At 46.2% G+C, this 23,811-nt stretch overlaps 1 protein-coding gene across 1 annotated transcript in view; it reads left to right on the plus strand.

Moving 5' to 3' along the window:
* Positions 1–10,930: 10,930 nt before the first annotated feature.
* The window catches only part of LOC137525372 (NXPE family member 2-like), a 70,588-nt gene continuing 57,707 nt past the window's right edge, over positions 10,931–23,811 (plus strand). The window contains exon 1 of the mRNA XM_068246434.1: positions 10,931–10,993. The gene's annotated coding sequence lies outside the window, so the exon portion shown is untranslated. The remainder of the gene's footprint in view (positions 10,994–23,811) is intronic.

The raw sequence follows: 23,811 nt of genomic DNA on the forward strand, positions 1-23,811 counted from the left end.
ATCCAGACTACATTAGAACAGATATAGGAACTTATAGGATAGAAGAAATAAGGCTAAACATTTTGTTACAGAGTCTCATTAAGAGCCATGGTCTTGGTTGTATTTATTTTATAGTTTGAGTACTCCCCAAACATTTTAGCGAGATTAAGCGTTTTCCCTATTGATATTCCTGGGTTCATTAATGTCAGAATTACATCGTTTGCGTAGGCACATATCTTCAGATCTTCCTTACCTATTCTTAAACCTTTAACTACCTCAAGACCGCTCCACGCCCATGGGCGTGGCCGCTGCAACTTCCCCAGGACCGCCTAACGGCAATTGGCGTCAAGTCCTGGGGCTGCATTTTACAGGAGATTGCGCACAGGCTGCACGCGTATCTCCTGCTTGGGTGACGGAGCTCTGCCCCGCCTTCAGTCTCCGAGCGGTCTTTTCTGTTAGTACAGCACTGCGATCAGCAGCTGCGCGGAACTGGGGACAGCTGTGTGACATGGCTGTCCCCCTGGGGGACAAGAGAGCGATCGGCTCTCATAGGGTGAAGCCTATGAGACCCGATCGCCATGACTGGCTGCCTGCAGGGAGGGAGGGAGGGGCGATTAGACCCCACCAACAGAGAGCTCTGTTGGTGGGGAGAAAAGGGGGAGGATCACTTGTGTGCTGTGTTGTGCGGCCCTGCAGCTTGGCCTTAAAGCTGCAGTGGCCAATTAAACAAAAAATAGCCTGGTCTTTAGGGGAGTTTAGCACTGTGGTTCTGAAGTGGTTAATATCCTCTTCCGCCTGTATGGTCTGGATAAAGGTCTCCAGTACCAGATTAAATAAACTAGGGGAGAGAGGGCAGCCCTGTCTGACCCCATTTGTCAGTCAAAAAATTCTGAATGAAAACCGCTCACATTTCTACACGCGGATTGGTTTGTGTACAGTTGTTTGATCCTGTCGATAAAGTTTTCACCTAATCCAAATGTTCCCAGTGTTGCATATAAAAATTCTCTAAATACCCTATCAAATGCTTTTCTGCATCAAGAGAAAGCAGGGCTGCCTCTTCCCCCCTCTTTCTTTTACAATGTAATATAAAGTTTATTACCGTGTAAATATTGTCCTTTATATTTCTCCCCTTTTTGAACCCAATTTGTTGTTTCCCCAACAATAAATCTATTTTCCCATTTAATCTGTTGGATAATATTTTGCGTATATTTTAACCTCTATATTTATTAAAGTGTACCAGAGACGAAGCACCCTCATGTATTTACCATATATATCAGTGGGAACATTAGAGAAAACACCTACCCTGCTCTCTGTTTCATTATTTACTGTTCAGATTGCTTCTTAGCAGCCCAGATAAAATCCCCCACTGAGCATTCATTCTGGCTTTGCTATAATGACTCAGCTATAATGATTCCTGAGCAGAGCCAGAAAGGGGCAGGTTTGGGCTTGAAAAGACAGCACAGAAGTCAGACTCGGCTATAAAGATTCCTGAACAAAGCCAGAATGAATGCTCAGTTGTGGATTTTATCAGGGCTGATAAGAAGCAATCTGAACAGTAAATAATGAAACAGAGAGCAGGGTAGGTCTTTTCTCTAATGTTCCCACTGATATATATGGTAAAATACATGAGGGTGCTTCGTCTCTGGTTCTGTAACGATTGGTGTCAGCACGCAGAGAGAATCTGATTATTGGTGATCTGCAGTATCACCAAGAATGCAGATATATACCTGATTATTGATGATCTGCAGAATCACCGATAATACAGATATATTACTAACCTCTGGACACCTATGGGTATGTAAGTGTTTGGTGTAACAGTAGTACTTTGAGTAATGCACCTGCTGGGCAGGTGATATAAGCAGTAAAGGAATACTGCTTTGAGAGTACAAGAACCTTCCAGCAGCCTGAGACTCTCCAAGGGGAGGAGTCAGGCTGGAGACAGGAAGGGCCAGAGAGTGAGTGACACCTGAAGGTGGATGTCACTATCTGATCTGGAGACTATCTCTTAAGGGGAGAGATAGCTCTCGAGGTCGGACACGCCTGGTCAGTAACACACGGACAGATAAAGCACAAAGACAGAAGGCTGATTCGGTATCCAAGGCAAGCAGGGTCTGGCAACGGAGTATCAGATATGCGAGGTACCGAATCAGAGGACAGAGGAGTAGTCAAGAAAGCAATAAGTCATAACAGATATCAAACAATGCCTAGTCTGGGTGTGAGGTCTGTGGTCTCTCCACCCTGGAACTAGTGTGATGTATAACAAAATGATCGCACAAGTTCCCTAGTCTTGGGTGCGAGGTCCGTGGTCTCAGCACCCTGGAACTAGTCTGGAGTATAACACAAATGATAATACAGTTCACTAGTCTGGGTGTGAGGTCCTTGGTCTCTACACCCTGGAACTAGCCTAAGCATAAACAGAATAACAGTACAAGTAATCTGGCTCAGTGTGAATTCCCAGGTCCACCTGGTTCAAACACACTGTTGGATCTGACTAAGGTCTGAGTGCTTCCACATAGTGTTCGCAACGGCAGACAACCTGCAACTGGCCAGCAGGAACTATATATGGAGTAGTGCTCTCCAGCACCACCCCTAATTGATCAACCAATAGTATCCTGCTCTGGAGTCAGCTGATCGGCGTGATCAGCTGACTCTCTCTGCCCAGTATAAGAATTCTGCCTCTCAGCGCACGTATTCCTAAGCCTGTGTGCACTAACAGACTCAGCCACACCAGACACACGCTGCCGCGTGCAAACCGCCGCGCTGGATGCGGAACCAGCCGCCTTACTGTTGTTGCATGCGGCGGCTTTTCCGCGTTCTGCCCTGCTACCAGACACACGCTTCCCCGTGCAAACCACCGCATTGGGCGCGGAATCAGCCGCCTCCTCAGTAGCACACGCGGCGGCTTTTCCGCGTTCTCTCACAGGTTCCCTTTTAAAGATATTGGGCGATAGTTTGTAATTTCTAGAGGTGATTTCTGTTCTTTAGGGATTCGAGTTATTATGGCTTTATTTGAGAGCGAAAATGTTTCTCTATCTGGTGTTTCATTAACCTTCTTGCCGGTTATCCCGAGCTCAGCTCGGGTTAACCTGCGCAGAAGGATTTCTCCGGCTCCGCTGGGCCGATTTTCACAATTTTTTTTTTACTGCACGCAGCTAGCACTTTGCTAGCTGCGCGCATATCCCGATCGCCGCCGTCGCTCACCGCCGATTCACCGCTACCCGCCGCGCCGCCCCCCCCCCCTCCAGACCCCTTGCGCAGCCTGGCCAATCAGTGCCAGGCAGCTCTTGGGGGTGGATCGGGATTCCCTCTGACGTCCCGACGTCCATGGCGACGGGGGAAGCTCTGCAGGAAATCCCATTCTGAACGGGATTTCCTGCTTGCAAAGATCGCAGATGGCGATCAATCTAGGTAGGGGATGCTGCTTGTCAGCGGCTATCATGTAGCGAGCTCTGGGCTCGCTACATGATTTAATTTTTTTTTTTTTTAAGGGAAGGTTCAGGGAGGGTGGGTAAAAAAATCAAAATCAATTTCCACTTACCTGGGGCTTCCTCCAGCCCGTGGCAGGCAGGAGGTGCCCTCGCCGCCGCTCCGCAGGCTCCCGGTGGTCTCCGGTGGCGCGCCCGACCTGGCCAGGCCGGCTGCCAGGTCGGGCTCTTCTGCGCTCTAAGGCCCGGAACTTCTGCGTCCCACGCCGGCGCGCTGACGTCATCGGACGTCCTCCGGGCTCTACTGCGCAGGCGCAGAACTACTGCGCAGAACTACCGCCCCCTTGCCGTCAGAATTGGAACGGCAAGGGGGTTAACCATTGTGCAAAATGGGTCTGCTATAAATACTGCCACAAACTTTTTGAAGAATTCGCCCCTATACCCGTCTAGGCCTGGGATTTTTTATTTACCAGTTTTTGGACCACGTCTAAAAATTCTTCTTTTTGGATTGGTTTTCCCATTTCCTCCCGATCTTTTTTAGTCAGTGTTGGGAGGCTAACTTTATCTAAGAAGGGTGTGGGCTTATATCTATCATTGGTTGCTTTCAGATTGCATAGGTGCTTATAATATGCAGAAAAGGCTTTGCTTATTTCTTGGGTGTCATAGACTAGGTTACCTTCTTTATTTTGGATTTTTTCAATACATTTTTTGCTCTTTCTTTCTTCAATCTCCTGATTATTTTCTTTCTTTAAATTCCTGATTTATTTAAGAATAAAGCATTGCCACGGCATAGGTCTTCATAATTTTTCTTACATTTTGCATTCAATATATCATTCAAGTCCTGTTTAGTTTGTTCAATCTTATCTCTCAAAGGAGCAGATGGTTCAACTTTGTGTTTGTCCTCTAAAGGTGGCCATACACTGGTCGATTTGCCATCAGATTCGACCAACAGATAGATCCCTCTCTGATCGAATCTGATCAGAGAGGGATTGTATGGCCACCTTTACTGCAAACAGATTGTGAATCGATTTCAGCCTGAAACCGATCACAATCTGTGGAGCTGCCGCTGCTGCCGCCCCCCCCCCCCCCTGCATACATTACCTGTTCCGGCCGGCGCGAGTCCGCTGGTCCCCGCTGTCTTCTTCTCTGCTCAGGGCTCCAGACCGTTCCTGCAGCTACTGAACTTACTGTCCAGGGGAAGTTTAAACAGTAGAGGGCGCTCTACTGTTTAAACTTCCTGCCGGGACAGGAAGTTCTGTGTAGCTGCAGCCGGTCCGGAACCCAGCGCGGAAAGAAGACAGCGGGGACCAGGGGACTCGCGCCGGCCAGAACAGGTAATGTATACCTGCTGTATTGCGTCGGTCGTCGGGCATTCGGTCGCCGCTATTGACGCACTCCCGACCTGCCGGCGATCGAGAAAAATCTTCCGCAAGGACGGATCGGACGGAAATCGATCGTTCTGTCAGCGGTGTGCAAGGCGATTTCACAGCCGATTCGATCACTGTGATTGAATCAGCCGTATATCGGCTGGAAAATCGTTAGGTGTATGGGCCTCTTTAGTTCTGTAATTAAGTAATCAGTTTATTAATCGCTTTCGTCTCTTTCCTCTTTTTAATTATACTTTGTTTTATAAGTTCACCACGTATAACACATTTCAAAAATTCCCACAAAGTCTTCCCTGATATAGAGGGGGGATTGGTTATTGTGAAGAAAGTCCATAATGGCTAAATTAATTTTTTGTGCCATTTCTGTATCTTTTAATAGGTCTGAGTCCAGTCCCCAAAGTCTCTCCGGTTGTCTTGCTGGTCCCCATTTCATTGTAAAAATGACTGGTGCGTGGTCTGATAAGGTTACATTTCCTATTTTTACCTCTGTAATCTCCTTCACATAATTTTGTTGTATCAAGAAAAGATCTATTCTGGAATAAGTATCGTGAGGGATAGAATAAAATGTATAATCCTTTTCCCCTAAATTTAATATCCGCCATTTATCGATTAATTTATTGGCCCTTAATAAAATATGTATTTTTTCCCTTGAAAGATTTGAGATGGCTGTTTTTTTCCTTGAATTATCTATGGTTGGATCCATAGTTATATTAAAGTTAATTTTTTTATGTATAACTATTGCTACACCACGGGTTTTCTTATGGAGACTCACTGGACCTGACAAACCATTCCCCAAAATTTCTACGATCCAAGTAAGGTACTTTCCCTTTCTTAAAATGCGTCTAACGATTGGTGTCAGCAATAACAAGGTTCTGATTATTTGGTGATCTGCAGTATCACCAATAATGCAGATACTATATCTGATTATATGGTGATCTGCAGAATCACCAATAATACAAATATAGCAACACAGAGAATACCGAGACCTTAGTCACACTTTATTGTAATGAGTGTAGTGATTGGTGCAAACAGTAAATACTGACAGATTTGACTATACCTCACCAGAGGAGCTGGTGGGCACTATCAGTACAGCGAACACCTCACCAGTGACAAGGGCTCACTGGTGAGTAGAAAGGTCAGACTAATCGAGTCGGTAACAGACAGGCAGATACAGTACAAAATCGGAAGGCAGAGAAGTAACAGTTAACAGGCAGAGTCGGCAGTAATATCAGATGGGCAAAGGTACAGAATCACTTGAGAGTAAGAATAGTCAGAAACAAGCCAGAGTCATAAACAGATAATAAACAGTATAATGCACAAATCCTATCACTGTGTAAAATCGCCGGTTTCCTCCCGGATCAAAGCACACCGGATCTATCTAAGGTCTGAGGGCTAACACGATGTATTCGCAACAACAGACAGGGAGCTACTGGCAGCTCGCTGTCTTTATGCTGGCAGGGGACTCCCAGGCACGCCCCCGCCAGCCCGGCCAATCAGGGGCGAGGAGCATTCCCTGTGACATCAGCCGACTCGCAGGTCAGCTGACGCGTCTCCGAGATGCGTAAAGGTCTCGCCGCTGGCCGCGCGCGCATAGCTCTGATGCTGTGCGCGAGCGAGAGCCCCGTGCGCGGCGTGCGAAGCTGAGCGGCGGCCACACTGCTCTCCGTGACCGCCGCATCCCCGCCGCTCGTTACAGCGTCTCCTGTAAGAATGCAATATCAATTTTATTTCTGTTTCATTCTTCAACAATTCCACCTTTTTTTTTTACCAGAGTTGGCCCCTTTAACATTTGGGGCCAGATTCACAAAGTGGTGCTAACAGTTAGCACCGTGGTGAAAAGCTCTTTATCACGCCTAAACTCAGTTTAGGCATGATAAGTTTAGGTGTGATAAGTTTAGGTGTGATAAGTTTAGGCATGATAAGTTTAGGTGTGATAAGTTTTTAGGCGTGATAAGTTTAAGCTCCAACTGGGTTAGCACCGCAGTGCACAGCTGATCAAAAGTTTTGCGCTAGCAAAGTCTGGTGCACTTTGCATAGAGTTTAATGGCGCTGCTTTGCGTGCGGGACTTTGCGCGCAATCTAAACTTATCACACCTAAACTTATCATGCCTAAACTTATCATGCCTAAACTTATCATGCCTAAACTTATCATGCCTAAACTTATCACACCTAAACTTATCATGCCTAAACTTATCATGCCTAAACTGAGTTTAGGCATGATAAAAATGGTTATCACGCCTAAAGTCTTTAACTGGGTTATCACCGCTTTGTGAATCGAGCCCTTAGTGTTTCTACTCTTAAAATATTCATTTTATTATATTCTTTAAAATTGTGCGGAAGGTAAGAAAACAGAGAACAATGGAGGAAGAACCTGCGGGGATATAAAACCTCAGCTGGGTTTCATTCACATCACACAACCTTCTAAAACTTTTCCATACATTCCTTAGTTTCAGATGTAGAAACTTGCTCTCATTTTTTTTCCATGAGAGCCAAAATGTGTCCAGAGACACTTTGTTTCCCCACTCCAGAACTTTGTGTGGGCGAAAATGTCGAGGTGAGAGTCTGCTCCTCCAGCCATCTGCCACCACCTTCCTAACTCTGTAAAGATTATAATGCTGATTCCTAATTCTTCTTTTGGACAGCCCAGGAATCCGCTTTAAAGAGAACCAGATTTCTCCCAGTCATTTTGCACCGCCTCAATCCTTTCTGTCAGATCCGATATATTCCCTCTTATGGTTTTAACTCTTGCAAACAACCTCTCTCACTGAGGTTATAATGGACTCGGTCATGGAAATCTTGAGTTAGTCTGCAAAATCTGAAAACATTTTCTGCAATTTATCTTCAAAACTTTCCTGTTGATGCATCATTTCTTGCCTCCCCCTCCTTTCCGCGACGTCATTAACGCAGGGATGAGCAGAAACTACGCCAGTGCGAATTTACGCATCGTAGTTCGCATCTACGCATCGTAGTTTGTAGGTGAAGTTTCAAAACTACGCTTACGAATTTACGCGTAGCGAAGTACCGATACGCGTAGCTTACGCCCACTATGCGTAGTTAACATGTGTAGTGCGTAGTGAACTACGAATGCGTTACTCGCGTCTAATTTTCCGCGTACGATTGTATGCTTACAAATTTACGCATTGTAAAGGGGAATATATGCATAGAAGAGTTCCTGGTATAAGCAATACAGAGGAATTCATGCGTAAAATTTTCTGCATACGGCCAAAAACATCCGCATACACTACGCTTCGCACTACGCATAATTGCGTATTTTAACGCGTATTCTAAGAAATGCATACGAAGCGAATATTTGATTTGGAAGCCGTAGTTTAGCGAAGCGTAATTGCGTAAAACTACGCGTAGTTCCAGTGTAGTGAAGTTGGCTGACTACGACCATCCCTGCATTGACGGCCATTTTGTTTATTTTTGCCTCTTTTTCTCCTGCCACTCTTCCCCCTACCTCTTCACCTGGAGTCAACGGTATTTGTGATCTAAAACGTGGAGATTTACATAGTTCCTATTTTTTTTTTAATGATTTATCACTTCTGATAACGTAATCAAACCAGCCTTGGGGGTTTGTGGTAAGCTGTCATTGCTAGCAAAAGGAGAACAGAGGCCCCAGCAGGGTAAAAGTGGATCAAACTTTTAAAATGTGCTTGGAGGAAGCGGTGGGGTGGACTTACCTCCATAAAGCAGACACGAAAGACTGTGTAATAGTAATCACATTTATTATATAGTACCCCAAAAGTGCAACGCGTTTCACAGGCCAAGCCCACTTCATCAGGCAATAAACGTGGGGACAAACAGAATTTCAGCAGTAGCAGGAGTAGCAATTTTGCTTTGTTGTTCAGGCGTGGCCGACGTTGTGACTCGGTCAGGTTTTTTTTCTTTATTTTGTGTATTTTTAGTTCTAGCCCTTGTTCCTTGTGACATGAATGCCAGTAAGGATTGGATTTATGTTGCTTTATTTTTGAGTATCGACTGTTTTCCCCTGAGTGCATTCTTTCCTCATCCTCTCCCTTCCTCCCCAACCTTCTTTGTCCCAATCTTGGTGATTCTGTTTCCTCCCATCATATATAGTTACAGGCCGGCAGTGTCTCCAACTATCAAGTTATCACCATTTACCTGGCAGATTAGACTGTGAGCTCCTCTGAGGACAGTCAATGACATGACTATGTACTTTGTAATGTGCTGCAGAAGATGTCAGTGCTATATACATACATAATAATAATATGGTAGGACATTAGACTATGACTATGGTAGGATTAGAGTGTGAGCTCCTCTGAGGACAGTCAGTGACATGACTATGTACTCTGTAATGTGCTGCAGAAGATGTCAGTGCTATATAAATACATAATAATAATATGCTAGGACATTAAACTATGACTGTGGTAGGATTAGAGTGTGAGCTTCTCTGAGGACAGTCAGTGACATGACTACGTACTCTGTAATGTGCTGCAGAAGATGTCAGTGCTATATAAATACATAGATAATAATAATACGATAGGACATTACACTATGACTATGGTAGGATTAGATTGTGAGCTCCTCAGAGGACAGTCAATGACATGACTATGTGCTCTGTACAGTGCTGCAGAAGATGTCAGTGCTATATAAATACATAATAATAATATAGTAGGACATTAGACTATGACTGTGGTAGGATTAGATTGTGGGCTCCTCTGAGGATAGTCAGTGACATGACTATGTACTGTGTAAAGTGCTGCAAAAGATGTCAGTGCTATATAAATACATAATAATAATATGGTAGGATATTAGACTACGACTATGGTAGGATTAGATTGTGGGCTCCTCTGAGGACAGTCAGTGATATGACTATGTACTCTGTAAAGTGCTGCAGAAGATGTCAGTGCTATATAAATACATAATAATAATATGGTAGGACATTAGCCTATGACTATGGTAGGATTAGATTGTGAGCTCCTCTGAGGACAGTCAGTGACATGACTATGTACTCTGTACAGTGCTGCAGAAGATGTCAGTGCTATATAAATACATAATAATAATATGGTAGGATATTAGACTATGACTATGGTAGGATTAGAGTGTGAGCTCCTCTGAGGACAGTCAGTGATATGACTATGTACTCTGTAAAGTGCTGCAGAAGATGTCAGTGCAATATAAATACATACTAATAATATGGTAGGACATTAGACTATGACTATGGTAGGATTAGAGTGTGAGCTCCTCTGAGGACAGCCAGTGACATGACTATGTACTCTGTACAGTGCTGCAGAAGATGTCAGTGCTATATAAATACATAATAATAATATGGTAGGATATTAGACTATGACTATGGTAGGATTAAATTGTGAGCTCCTCTGACGACAGTCAGTGACATGACTATGTACTCTGTAAAGTGCTGCAGAAGATGTCAGTGCTATATAAATACATAATAATAATATGGTAGGACATTAGACTATGACTATGGTAGGATTAGATTGTGAGCTCCTCTGACGACAGTCAGTGACATGACTATGTACTCTGTAAAGTGCTGCAGAAGATGTCAGTGCTATATAAATACATAATAATAATATGGTAGGACATTAGACTATGACTATGGTAGGATTAGATTGTGAGCTCCTCTGACGACAGTCAGTGACATGACTATGTACTCTGTAAAGTGCTGCAGAAGATGTCAGTGCTATATAAATACATAATAATAATATGGTAGAACATTAGACTATGACTATGGTAGGATTAGAGTGTGAGCTCCTCTGAGGACAGCCAGTGACATGACTATGTACTCTGTACAGTGCTGCAGAAGATGTCAGTGCTATATAAATACATAATAATAATATGGTAGGACATTAGACTATGACTATGGTAGGATTAGAGTGTGAGCTCCCCTGAGGACAGTCAGTGACATGACTATGTACTCTGTAAAGTGCTGCAGAAGATGTCAGTGCTATATAAATACATAATAATAATTTTTAACCTGAAATCAAAGTTATTTTTACCGCTGGTGCTACAAGCACAAATAATTATTTACATTCAATACTGTTGATGATTTATTTTATACTCTCCCAGCCGGTAATCACAGCAGTGACGCCTGCAGGTCAGTATGATCTGGTGACTTCTCTGTCCTGATTTACTGATTTACTTCCTTCTCTCGGGAGCGGAGAATTCTTTCAAGCTTCTCCAACAGCCAGCAGCTCTCTCTGCAGCCGGACCTGGAATAAGGTAGGAGGGTGGGGTCTTTGATGCATTTGGGATGGGGGGGAACAGTAGAGTGAGGCTACTGATGGGTCAATCGGATGGCTGGGGAAATGTCCTAAATTGATGTAGATTAAAGAAACAATACCGTGCCAAATATGAGCAAAAACAATAGCTTCCAATTTGATATCATTGCCAGCCAGTCCGTACTTTTCTCGTCATGGTGTTTTTATTTCATATAACTTTTTGTGCAAATGGGCAATTCATTTATCCTGGGGAGGAAGGCGGTACCTGGGGGTGTCCTCTTCTTAAAGGGGATTCCCAGATGCCACCATGAAACCCCTAGGACGTTGGCGGCCCCCATCTCCTCCTGGGGCACCGGAGGTTCACCTCCGAAGCCCCCCTTCCCTTACCATGGATCATGCGGGCTGGTATAGCTCAGGGTGCAAAGCCCCATGCGGCCGGGGCTCCGCATTCTGGCTATCCCAGCCTGTATGAGGGACAAGGGGTTAAAGAGGCTTGGGAGGGGAAACCCCATGTCATTTTTTTTTTATTCCCCACCCTCTGCACAACAAATGTTTTAAAAAAAATAGGTAAAGTTGCCAGGGATCCTTTTACAGTCTTATTGCGGCTGTATAGCGATCCCCGAGCAAAGCATTGCCACTTCCATGGGGTTTCCAGGGGGTCCGTACGCACTGCGTAGGAACCTCCTCGGAAACCCCGTCATGAAATTCATTGCTTTGTCTTTTGAAATATGTACATTTACACTACTGTTATGTTGCTACACTATCTATCATTCACCGCATTTAAATGTATACTTTTTTTCTATCGCAACTAGTGCTATTCTATCCTATGGCATTGTTCTCACTGTCGCGATTGGCGCCGATTGCGCTCATTTTACGATTGGCGCAAATTGCAAGCGCGTTACCTGCAGCATTTTTGGAGCGATTCTGAAGCGATCGCGGTACAGTGCTTATAAAGCGCTGACAGTAATCGCTCTGAAATAGCGGAAGTGTCCAGTGATTTTTTTTTCTGCGTTAATCGCAGTAAAATCACTCCAGCAGAACGCTAGCGTTAAGCACTAGAGTTTTGCAATTTTAAAATATATCGATTTTCTCCAACACTATAAGGTCTTTTTGAAAAAGGCTGGGGAGGTCACAAGGAGTGGGCAAGGGAAAGGGTGTTAACAAAGGGGGGCATCATTTGCTGGGGGGCCGCATGTTTTGTAGTTACCCCCTTGCTGCAGTGGACTGGGGGCATTGTGCGCTTTCCCGCAGTGGTAACCCCCCCCCCCCCCCCCCCCCCAGCACCGCTGCTCTTTCCTACACATTGTGTGCAATTTCCATTTGCCGACAGTCAGCTGCTCTCACTGTCGATTTTTTGCAGACTCAAGTGTGACCCCAGCCTTTTCTAAAAATGTGTTTAAGAAATCTTATCAACGTTCCCATTTTCGTGAGATAGAAGATCGGTACTGGTAGATTTTTATGGTCATTTTTTAAGAAAATTGAATGGCGTAGGGAAGATTGTCTATTAGGTAATTTATAGACCCAAGCAATTTTATTTCGAGTTTTCAATGTCGCTTTTCTTGAACACGTGTGTGTGAAACATTTTTCATTCTTGAATGGAAAATTCATTTTAAAATTGTAAAGTGTGTGGCCACCTTCTGGACACATTAGTGGTGCTTTGCGGTAAAGTGCCTGCGATTCCCATATCGTGGAAGTGCCGCAATTTCAAACTTGATTACTAGAGTGATGGGAATTGGCTCTGCAGCGATCGCTCCAGGATTGCTCTCAGAATGCTGCATGCAGCGATTTAACGCTGAAAGTGCAACCAGCCTCATAGGTTCCACTGCTGCAGTGCTTTGTCAGTCACCGACGATTACCCTGTGCTATACAGGTATAGGTGCCCCCAGTATAGCTAGATAGGTATAGGTGCCCCCAGTATAGCTAGACAGGTATAGGTGCCCCCAGTATAGATAGCCAGGTATAGGTGGCCCCAGTATAGGTAGCCAGGTATAGATGCCCCCAGTATAGCTAGACAAATATAGGTGCCTCCAATATAGGTAGCCAGGTGCAGGTGCCCCAGTATAATTAGCCAGGTATAGGTTGCCCCAGTATAGGTAGCCAAGTATAGGTGCCCCCAGTATAGGTAGCCAGGTATAGGTGCCTCCCGTATAGATAGATACGGTATAGGTGCCCCAGTATAGGTAGCCAGGTATAGGTGCCCCCAGTATAGGTAGCCAGGTATAGGAGCCCCAGTGCAGGTAGCCAGGTATAGGTGCCCCCAGTATATGTAGCCAAGTATAGGTGCCCCCAGTAAAGGTATCCAGGTATAGGTGCCTCCCGTATAGATAGACAGGTATAGGTGCCTCCAATATACTGTAGGTAGCCAGGTATAGGTGCCCCAGTATAATTAGCCAGGTATAGGTTGCCCCAGTATAGGTAGCCACGTATAGGTGCCCCCAGTATAGGTAGCCAGGTATAGGTGCCCCCAGTATAGGTAGCCAAGTATAGGTGCCCCCAGTATAGGTAGCCAGGTATAGGTGCCCCCAGTATAGGTAGCCAAGTATAGGTGCCCCCAGTATAGGTAGCCAGGTATAGGTGCCTCCCGTATAGATAGACAGGTATAGGTGCCTCCAATATACTGTAGGTAGCCAGGTATAGGGGGTGCCCCAGTATAATTAGCCAGGTGTAGGTTGCCCCAGTATAGGTAGCCAAATATAGGTGCCCCCAGTATAGGTAGCCAGGTATAGGTGCCTCCAGTATAGATAGATATAGATAGACAGGTATAGGTGCCCCAGTATAGGTAGCCAGGTATAGGTGCCCCACTGCCCCCAGTATAGCTAGACAGATATAGATGACCGCTGTAGGGTGCAAATTTCCAGATCCAGGATTCTGATAGGATGATCCATTTCTGCTCTGCTTTTGCACTAGAATTGCTCCAATTCTCCTTTCAGTGGATTTGGTAGATCTGCCCCAGTGTTTCTTGCCCTTCCATTACTCAAATATTTGTGTTTGTTGTAAATGCATATATATATATATATATATATATATATATATACAGGGCCGGGCCGAGGCATAGGCTGGAGAGGCTCCAGCCTCAGGGCGCAGTGTAGGAGGGGGCGCACAATTCATTCAGCTGTCATTCCTAATTGTGTTTGAAGCAGAAAGAAATAAGAAAAGGAGATACATGGGAGTGACTACAAGCCAGATAACTAGAGATTAAGGTGTTGGGGCACTGGGGTGCCTCTTATCTAACAGCAATCAGTGTGTGACAGCTGGGGTGGGAGGGATGGAGGGGCGTACTTTGGTGTCTCAGCCTTGGGTGCTGGAGGACCTTGTCCCGGCTCTGTATATATATATATATATATATATATATATATATATATATATATATATATATATATATATATATATAATCAGCTCTTTTGCCTTTTGACTCTTTCTGCCATTTAGTTCTTTATCATTCTTAGCTGAACTTGTTGTAAAAGCCACCGGGACACACCAGTGTTTATTCACACACTGCATCTTATCTACTCGGCTGTCAATCAGTTCAGTATGAGATAAGAGAAATCAGTGTCACAGAGCGGTACACACATCTAATTACGATTGGCCAATAATTGGCCAGATTTACCCCCTCCGTGTAGTAGGAGGGCCAACAGATTTTGAATATGAACAGAGTGTGTAGGTAAGCTCCCATATCACATGGAGGTGGTAAAATCAGCCAATCAAAATTAATTAATCGTGTGTACGCACAGCCCTAGTTTGGTCCAATCCTAACCCCTCTTGTTGTACTAACCACCCCATAGATCTCATACATATACCCCAGTGCTACATAAATGCTGCAGAAGATGTCAGAGCTATATAAATACAGAATAACATGGTAGGGCATAAGGCTATGACTATGGTAGGATTAGATTGTGAGCTCCTCTGAGGACAATCAGTGACATGACTATGTACTCTGTACAGTGCTGCAGAAGATGTCAGTGCTATATAAATACATAATAATAATATGGTAGGACATTAGACTATGACTGTGGTAGGATAAGATTGTGAGCTACTCTGAGGACAGTCAGTGACATGCCTATGTACTCTGTAATGTGCTGCAGAAGATGTCAGTGCTATATAAATACATATTAATAATATGGTAGGACATTAGACTATGACTATGGTAGGATAAGATTGTGAGCTCCTCTGAGGACAGCCAGTGACATGACTATGTACTCTGTAATGTGCTGCAGAAGATGTCAGTGCTATATAAATACATAATAATAATATGGTAGGGCATAAGACTATGACTATGGTAGGATTAGGTTGTCAGCTCCTCTGAGGACAGTCAGTGACATAACTATGTACTCTGTAATGTGCTGCAGAAGATGTCAGTGCTATATAAATACATAATAATATGGTAGGACATTAGACTATGACTATGTTAGGATTGGATTGTGAGCTCCTCTGAGGACAGTCAGTGACATGACTATGTACTCTGTAATGTGCTGCAGAAGATGTCAGTGCTATATAATTACATAATAATATGGTAGGACATTAGACTATGACTATGTTAGGATTAGATTGTGAATTCCTCTGAGGACAGTCAGTGACATGACTATGTACTCTGTAATGTGCTGCAGAAGATGTCAGTGATGTATAAATACATAATAATAATATGGTAGGACATTAGACTATGACTATGGTAGGATTAGATTGTGAGCTCCTCTGAGGACAGTCAGTGACATGACTATGTACTCTGTAAAGTGCTGCAGAAGATGTCAGTGTATATAAATACATATTATTTATATGGTAGGGCATTAAACTATGACTATGATAGGATTAGATTGTGAGCTCCTCTGAGGACCGTCAGTGACATGACTCTGTACTCTGTAAAGTGCCGCAGAAGATGGCAGTGCTATATAAATACATAATAATTATATGGTAGGACATTAGACTATGACTATGGTAGGATTAGAGTGTGAGCTCCTCTGAGGACAGCCAGTGACATGATTATGTACTCTGTAAAGTGCTGCAGAAGATGTCAGTGCTATATAAATACATAATAATAATATGGTAGGACATTAGACTATGACTATGGTAGGATTAGAGTGTGAGCTCCTCTGAGGACAGTCAGTGACATGACTATGTACTCTGTACAGTGCTGCAGAAGATGTCAGTGCTATATAAATACAGAATAACATGGTAGGGCATTAGACTATGACTATGGTAGGATTAGATTGCGAGCTCCTCTGAGAACAGCCATTGACATGACTATGTACTCTGTAATGTGCTGCAGAAGATGTCAGTGCTATATAAATACAGAATAATATGGTAGGGCATAAGAATATGCCTATGGTAGGATTAGAGTGTGAGCTCCTCTGGGGACAGTCAATGACATGACTATGTACTCTGTACAGTGCTGCAGAAGATGTCAGTGCTATATAAATACAGAATAACATGGTAGGGCATTAGACTATGACTATGGTAGGATTAGATTGTGAGCTCCTCTGAGAACAGCCAGTGACATGACTATGTACTCTGTAATGTGCTGCAGAAGATGTCAGTGCTATATAAATACAGAATACAGAATAATATGGTAGGGCATAAGACTATGCCTATGGTAGGATTAGAGTGTGAGCTCCTCTGGGGACAGTCAGTGACATGACTATGTACTCTGTACAGTGCTGCAGAAGATGTCAGTGCTATATATATACATAATAATAGTAATATGGTAGGACATTAGACTATGACTATGGTAGGATTAGATTGTGAGCTCCTCTGAGGACAGTCAGTGACATTACTATGTACTCTGTAATGTGCTGCAGAAGATGTCAGTGCTATATAAACACATAATAATAATAATAATAATAATAATAATAATAATAATAATAATAATAATATGGTAGGACATTAGACTATGACTATGGTAGGATTAGATTGTGAGCTCCTCTGAGGACAGTCAGTGACATGACTATGTACTCTGTAATGTGCTGCAGAAGATTAGAGATGTCGCGAACCTCCGATTTTCGGTTCGCGGAAAAGTTCGCGAACCGCAATAGACTTCAATGGGGAGGCAAACTTTGAAAAATAGAAAAAATTATGCTGGCCACAAAAGTGATGGAAAAGATGTTTCAAGGGGTCTAACACCTGGACGGGGGCATGGCGGAGTGGGATACATGCCAAAAGTCCCGGGGAAAAATCTGGATGTGACGCAAAGCAGCGTTTTAAGGGCAGAAATCACATTGAATGCTAAATTGCAGGCCTAACGTGCTTTAAAACATCTTGCATGTATATACATCAATCAGGGAGTGTAATTAGAGTACTGCTTCACACTGACACACCAAACTCACTGTGTAACACACCGCAAGTTATCAGCTGTTTGTGTAGTGACGGCCATGCTGGACTACTGCGCAACATGGTGAGATTGCTCTTCCTCACTCAGTGATGTCAGGTAATGTGTGACTTCCTTCTCAACTTTCTATGGCATTGTTAACCCTCCTGGCGGTTTGTCAAAATCTGCCAGGGGGCAGCAAATACGTTTTTTAAAAAAAATAATTTTTTTTTCATGTAGCGAGACGAGGTCTCGCTACATCATAGCCGCTCAGCGGCATCCCCCCAGCCCCTCCGATCGCCGCCGGCGTCGTGACGTCAAAGGGGACTCCGATCCACCCCACGGCGCTGCCTGGCACTGATTGGCCAGGCAGCGCACGGGGTCTGGGGGAGGGGGGGGCGGCTGCGGCGACGCATATAGCGGCGGATCGGCGGGTAGCGGCGGCGATCGGGCACTGCACGCAGCTAGCAAAGTGCTAGCTGCGTGCAGCAAAAAAAAAATTATGCAAATCGGCCCAGCGGGGCCTGAGCGGTGCCTCCCGGCGGCATAGCCCGTGCTCAGCACGGGCTTACCGCCAGGGAGGTTAAAAAGCTTACGTTTTGTTTTTAAATTATATTTTCTACTTGCTGTGTACTTGTTCAGTACCGCTACAATGAGAATCCTGTGGAGGCAGGCAAGTCTGTGATTGTGACCCCGGGTAATGGCCGGGGAATGAGGGGTTTGAATCCGGTGTGGAGCCTGAGCAACGGCTACCACTACACATCCAAGGAGGGCAGCGGGCAGGCATGCACGCCCGCCCGCCCCGAGGTAGTGACCAAAAATAACAATACAGGAGGAGGACTTTCGAGGCCCTGCTGTGTATTTGAAATGAATGTACTTTAAATCCTTTAACGAGAACCAGTTATGGCGGGCAAAGATGACACCACATTCTTTTCACGAGAATCATATGGAGGCGGGCAAGTCTGCCATTTGTGACCCCGGGTAATGGCCGGGGAATGAGGGATGGAATCCGGTGTGGAGCCTGAGAAACGGCTACCACTACACATCCAAGGAGGGCAGCAGGCAGGCATGCACGCCCGCCCCGAGGTAGTGACCAAAAATAACAATACAGGAGGCGGACTTTCGAGGCCCTGCTGTGTATTTGAAATGAATTAACTTTAAATCCTTTAACGGGAATCCGTTATGGAGGGCAAGTCTGCCATTGTCACCGCGGGGAATGAAGGTTGGATTGCGGCCCGAAGTGGGAGCCTGCTGAGACCCATGCTGTAGCTGCCCTGACCGTGCTTTGCAGACCAGGCATCTGTGGTCAGATGGACCCATGAGCCAGCGGAAGACAAACCAAGTCGAAAGCATTTGCCAAGAATGTTTTACGGAGGGCAAGTTTTTTTGCCCTTTTTTTTAAATTTTTTGAAAATGATAGATGGTTGTATTTTTAAATTGTTTGAAAGTTTAGATGGTTGTATTTTTAAATTGTTTGAAAGTTTAGATGGTTGTATTTTTAAATTGTTTGAAAGTTTAGATGGTTGTATTTTTAAATTGTTTAAAAGTGTATCCATTCTTCCTCCCCCCAGCCACGAACAATACCATGGGAACGTGGAGCAGCAGAAGCCCCCTGTGACGCTGCCACGGTTGTTCTCCGCGGCTTGTCTTTTGAGGGGTGCTGCTTTTCCTCAGGTGTTCTTGCCATAGCTGTTTGTGCCTTCTCTACAGGTGCCTTCGTAAAGCACTTGTCCCTACGCGACAGTTGGCCTTTCCACGGCTCAATTTTTGCTGGCAGAGACAACAGATGGCTTTGCTCCGATCTGAGACACACACGTTAAAAAATTTCCAAACTGCTGAGCCCCCCTGGGCTGATGGCGCTACGGTGGCATCAGCAGCTGAGGTTGAAGGGCATGTGTAATGATCGGTGTAACACAGAGAGGGTCTGATTACCGGTGATCTGCAGTATCACTGATAATCAGATATATACCAAATTATTGATGATCTGCAGTATCACCGATAATCAGATATATAAGCTAACCTCTGGATACCTGAGTAGAGTGAACGTGTTTGGTGCGACAGTAATACTTTGAGGACTGAGTCCCAGAAACAAGTTCTGTACAGCAAAGAGCACTGTACAAATACAGATTCCTTCCGTAGGCCTGGACTCTCCCGGGGGGAGGAGTCAGGCTGAAGGTAGGAAGGACAGGGCAGGAGTGACACCCAGGAGGGGGTGTCACTAACAGATCTAGGAACTGCCTCTAACAATAAGGTCAGTTCTCGAGGTCGGACAGGCCAGGTCGTAACCACACGGACAGACAAAGTACAGATTCAAAAAGGCAGAGGCGGAGTCTAAAGTACAGGCAGGGTTCGGCAACAGGGTATCAGACATATCGAGGTACAAAATCAGGAGGCAGAAGCAGAGTCTAAGGATGAGCTGAGGTACGGTAACAGAGTAGCAGAGATATCGAGGTACAGGATCATAGTTCAGGAGATTTGTCAGGCAAGCAAAAGGTCATAACAGATAATCACAATCAAACTAGTACTTTAGACTATCAATAGAATCTAGCTAAGTGTAGGATTACAGCTCCAGCTGGTCCCGGCACACTTTAGGATCTGACTCAGGTCTGAGTGCTACCACATAGTGATCACAACGCCAGACAACCAGCCACTGAACAGCCAGCAGTATGTATACACAGATCCTTTCCAGCACCTCCCTAAGTGCTGGACCAATGAGAAAGAGCAGAGTTGTCAGATGACCGACCAGGTCAGCTGACCTTTTTCTGGCTGCCATATAAACTCTGCCTCTCCGCGCGCACGCGCGTCATTCTAAACCTAGAGGGACTATGGGTCCCAGCCACACCAACACTGTCTTGCCCTGCACCTGCTGCCCCATGCGCGGGGTTGGTCGCCCCGCCAGCGGCACTGGTGGCGGCCTCCCGCGCTGGAACAAAGTATCGGCGGCAGGGTTATGCGCGATAACCGCCGCGTCAGACGCGGCGGTTTCTCCGCGTTCCGCCATGCCCTTCCCGGAGACAGCCGCCTCACGCTGTACAGAGGCGGCTGTCTTTCCGCGTTTCCTCACAGCATGTTGGCTGTCTGGCCATAGCGGGCGATACATGGTGCCGGACACTGCCCCCAGCTGTTTCTAAGGACGAGCTCCCTCTTGTATTGCGTTCCGGAGTTGGAGCCTGATCAACGTCTACCACCACACATCCAGGCAAGGAGGGAGGGAGGCAGGCAGGCATGCACGCCCGCCCCGAGGTAGTGACCAAAAATAACAATACAGGACTCAGGAGGACCTTTTGCGGCCCTAATTGAAATGAATTAACTTTAAATCCTTTAACGGGAATCCGTTATGGAGGGCAAGTCTGCATTGTCACCGCGGGGAATGAAGGTTGGATTCCGGCCCGAAGTGGGAGCCTGCTGAGACCCATGCTGTAGCTGCCCTGACCGTGCTTTGCAGACCAGGCATCTGTGGTCAGATGGACTCTTCAGCCAGCGGAAGACAAACCAAGTCGAAAGCATTTGCCAAGAATGTTTTACGGAGGGCAAGTTTTTTTGCCCTTTTTTTAAATTTTTTGAAAATGATAGATGGTTGTATTTTTAAATTGTTTGAAAGTTTAGGTGGTTGTATTTTTAAATTGTTTGAAAGTTTAGATGGTTGTATTTTTAAATTGTTTGAAAGTGTATCCATTCAAGTGCAAGTTATGCACTGACTGCCAGGTATAATGTGCAGTCACAGATGCAGTGAAAGGTATGCAGTGACCGCAAACAGCCGTTTGTGTAGTGACGGCCGTGCTGGACTGGTGCGCACCATGACGAGAGTGCAGGTGATGGTGGTTTTTCAGCCCATATGCTCGCCCGGCTGATGTAGCTGAATGACAGAACAGTGACTGTCCAGCTGATCAAATTTGGTCTGACCACAATGAAGCAACGACCTTATAATCTTTTGTGTGCCACCCCCACCCGAGACACTCAAATAGCCGGCGGTCATTGCTTCATTGTGATGCGCAAGCCCCTTCACCGCGGCAAGGTAATGATCACGAAGGGGGATGGGCACATGTACACTCACCAGAAAAATTAGTGTAGCGGCCGCTGCTAGCAGCGGCCTTAAAAATGCAGGAATCCGCCTAGAGTCCTGGACCCTGTTGGTAGTGGCGGAGAAGGCAGTCAAGTAGTCTGCAGGCAGAGATGCTGTGTGTGGGGACTGACTTAGTCTTCGGTCGTGCAGTAGCCCTCCGTGATCCATTCCTCATTCATTTTGATAAAGGTCAGGTACTGAACACTGTCGTGACTTAGGCGACTTCTCTTTTCAGTAACTATGCCTCCAGCTGCACTGAAGGTCCTTTCTGACAGGATGCTTGCAGCAGGGCAAGAGAGAAGTTGTATGGCAAATTGGGACAGCTCTGGCCACAGGTCAAGCCTGCGCAACCAGTAGTCCAAGGGTTCATCGTCGCTTTTCGCAGAGTCTACATCCACACTCAAGGCCAGGTAGTCGGCTACCTGCCGGTCCAGGCGTTGGTGGAGGGTGGATCCGGAAGGACTATGGTGAGGAGTTGGACTAAAGAACGTCCGCATGTCCGACATCACCCTGAGTTTGCTGGAGCGTCCTGTTCTTGCCTGCGTGGACTTGGGAGGAGCAGGGTTACTGCCAGTGGTACCTTGATTGCGTTGTGCAGCCACATCACCCTTAAATGCATTGTAAAGCACCATCGACAGCTTGTTCTGCAAGTGCTGCATCCTTTCCGCCTTTTGTTGAGTTGGTAAGAGGTCCGCCACTTTGTGCCTGTACCGAGGGTCTAGTAGCGTGGCCACCCAGTACAGGTCATACGTCTTGAGTTTTTTGATACGGGGGTCCCTCAACAGACTAGACAACATGAAAGAGGACATCTGCACAAAGCTGGATGCAGACGTACTCTCCATCTCCTCTTGCTCTTCCTCAGTGATGGGACGCAACTCCTCTTCCTCCCCCCAGCCACGAACAATACCACGGGAACATGGAGCAGCAGAAGCCCCCTGTGATGGCTGCCGCGGTTGTTCTCCTTCCGCCGCCTCTTCCTCCTTCACAGAAACACCTTCCTCATCATCACCATCGTCAGAGTCTGACTCCTCTCCTTCCCCACACGACTCCTCTTCTTCCTCCTCCTCCCCCCTCTGTGCTGCCGCCGGTGTTGTGGAAACATCGGGTTCGTGTGTAAATGGCTCCCACGACTCCTGCTGCCCTAACTCTTCTTGTTCACACTCCTCCACAGCTGTATCCACCACTCTACGCACGGCACGCTCCAGGAAGTAGGCGTAGGAGATCAAGTCGCTGATGGTGCCCTCATCGCGACTCACCAGTTTGGTCACCTCCTCAAAGGGCTTTATGACCCTGCATGCATTTCGCATCAGTGTCCAGTTGTTGGGCCACAACATCCCCATCCTCCCAGATTGTGTCCTTGTACTGTAATGATACAGGTACTGGGTGATGGCTAGCAGGCGAGAGAACATCAGCAGGGTGGAATTCCAGCGAGTCGGGCTATCGCAAATCAGGCGTCTCACCGGCAAGTTGATTCTATGCTGAATCTCCGCAAAGCATGCCATGGCCTTGTAAGAGCACCTGAAATGCCCACACAACTTCCTGGCCTGCTTCAGGACGTCCTCTAAGCTTGGGTACTTGGACACAAATCTTTGCACGACCAGATTAAGCACATGTGCCATGCAGGGTATGTGTGTCAGCTTTCCCAAATTCAACGCAGCAACGAGATTGCTGCCGTTGTCACACACCACGTTGCCGATCTCAAGCTTGTGCGGGGTCAGCCATTGCTCCACCTGTTTGTTAAGAGCAGCCAGGAGAGCTGCTCCAGTGTGACTCTCCGCTTTCAGGCAAGACATGTCTAACACTGCATGACACCGTCGCACCTGGCATGCAGCATAGGCCCTGGGGTGCTGGGGCTGTGTAGCTGGAGAGGAGATGGCGGCACCAGCTAAGGAGGAGGAGGAGGATGACGACAGCGAAGCGGTGATAGCAGGTGGAGAGGAGGTGGCTGGAGGCCTGCCTTCAAGCCGTGGAGGTGTGACAAGTCGGTCTTCTGCGCAGCCACGTACTCCCTGCTTGCTGCCATCGGTCACCAGGTTGACTCAATGGGCTGTGTATGTAATGTAGTGGCCCTGCCCGTGCTTGGCAGACCAGGCATCCGGGGTCAGGTGGACCCTTGACCCAACGCTGTGTGCCAGAGATGACACCACTTGCCTCTCAACTGCACGGTACAGTTTGGGTATGGCCTTTTGTGAAAAATAATTGCGGCCTGGTATCTTCCACTGCGGTGTACCAATGGCCACAAACTTACGGAAAGCCTCCGACTCCACCAGCTTGTATGGTAATAGCTGGCGAGCTAATAGTTCCGCCACGCCAGCTGTCAGACGCCGGGCAAGAGGGTGACTGGCAGACATTTGCTTCTTCCACTCAAATACTTCCTTTACGGACAGCTGGGTACTGCTGTGGGCAGAGGAGAAGGAACCGCTGAAGGGAAGAGGCGGTGTGGAGGAGGGTGGCTGTGAAG

Source organism: Hyperolius riggenbachi, chromosome 7 (genome assembly GCF_040937935.1).
Source record: "Hyperolius riggenbachi isolate aHypRig1 chromosome 7, aHypRig1.pri, whole genome shotgun sequence".
NCBI lineage: Eukaryota > Metazoa > Chordata > Amphibia > Anura > Hyperoliidae > Hyperolius > Hyperolius riggenbachi.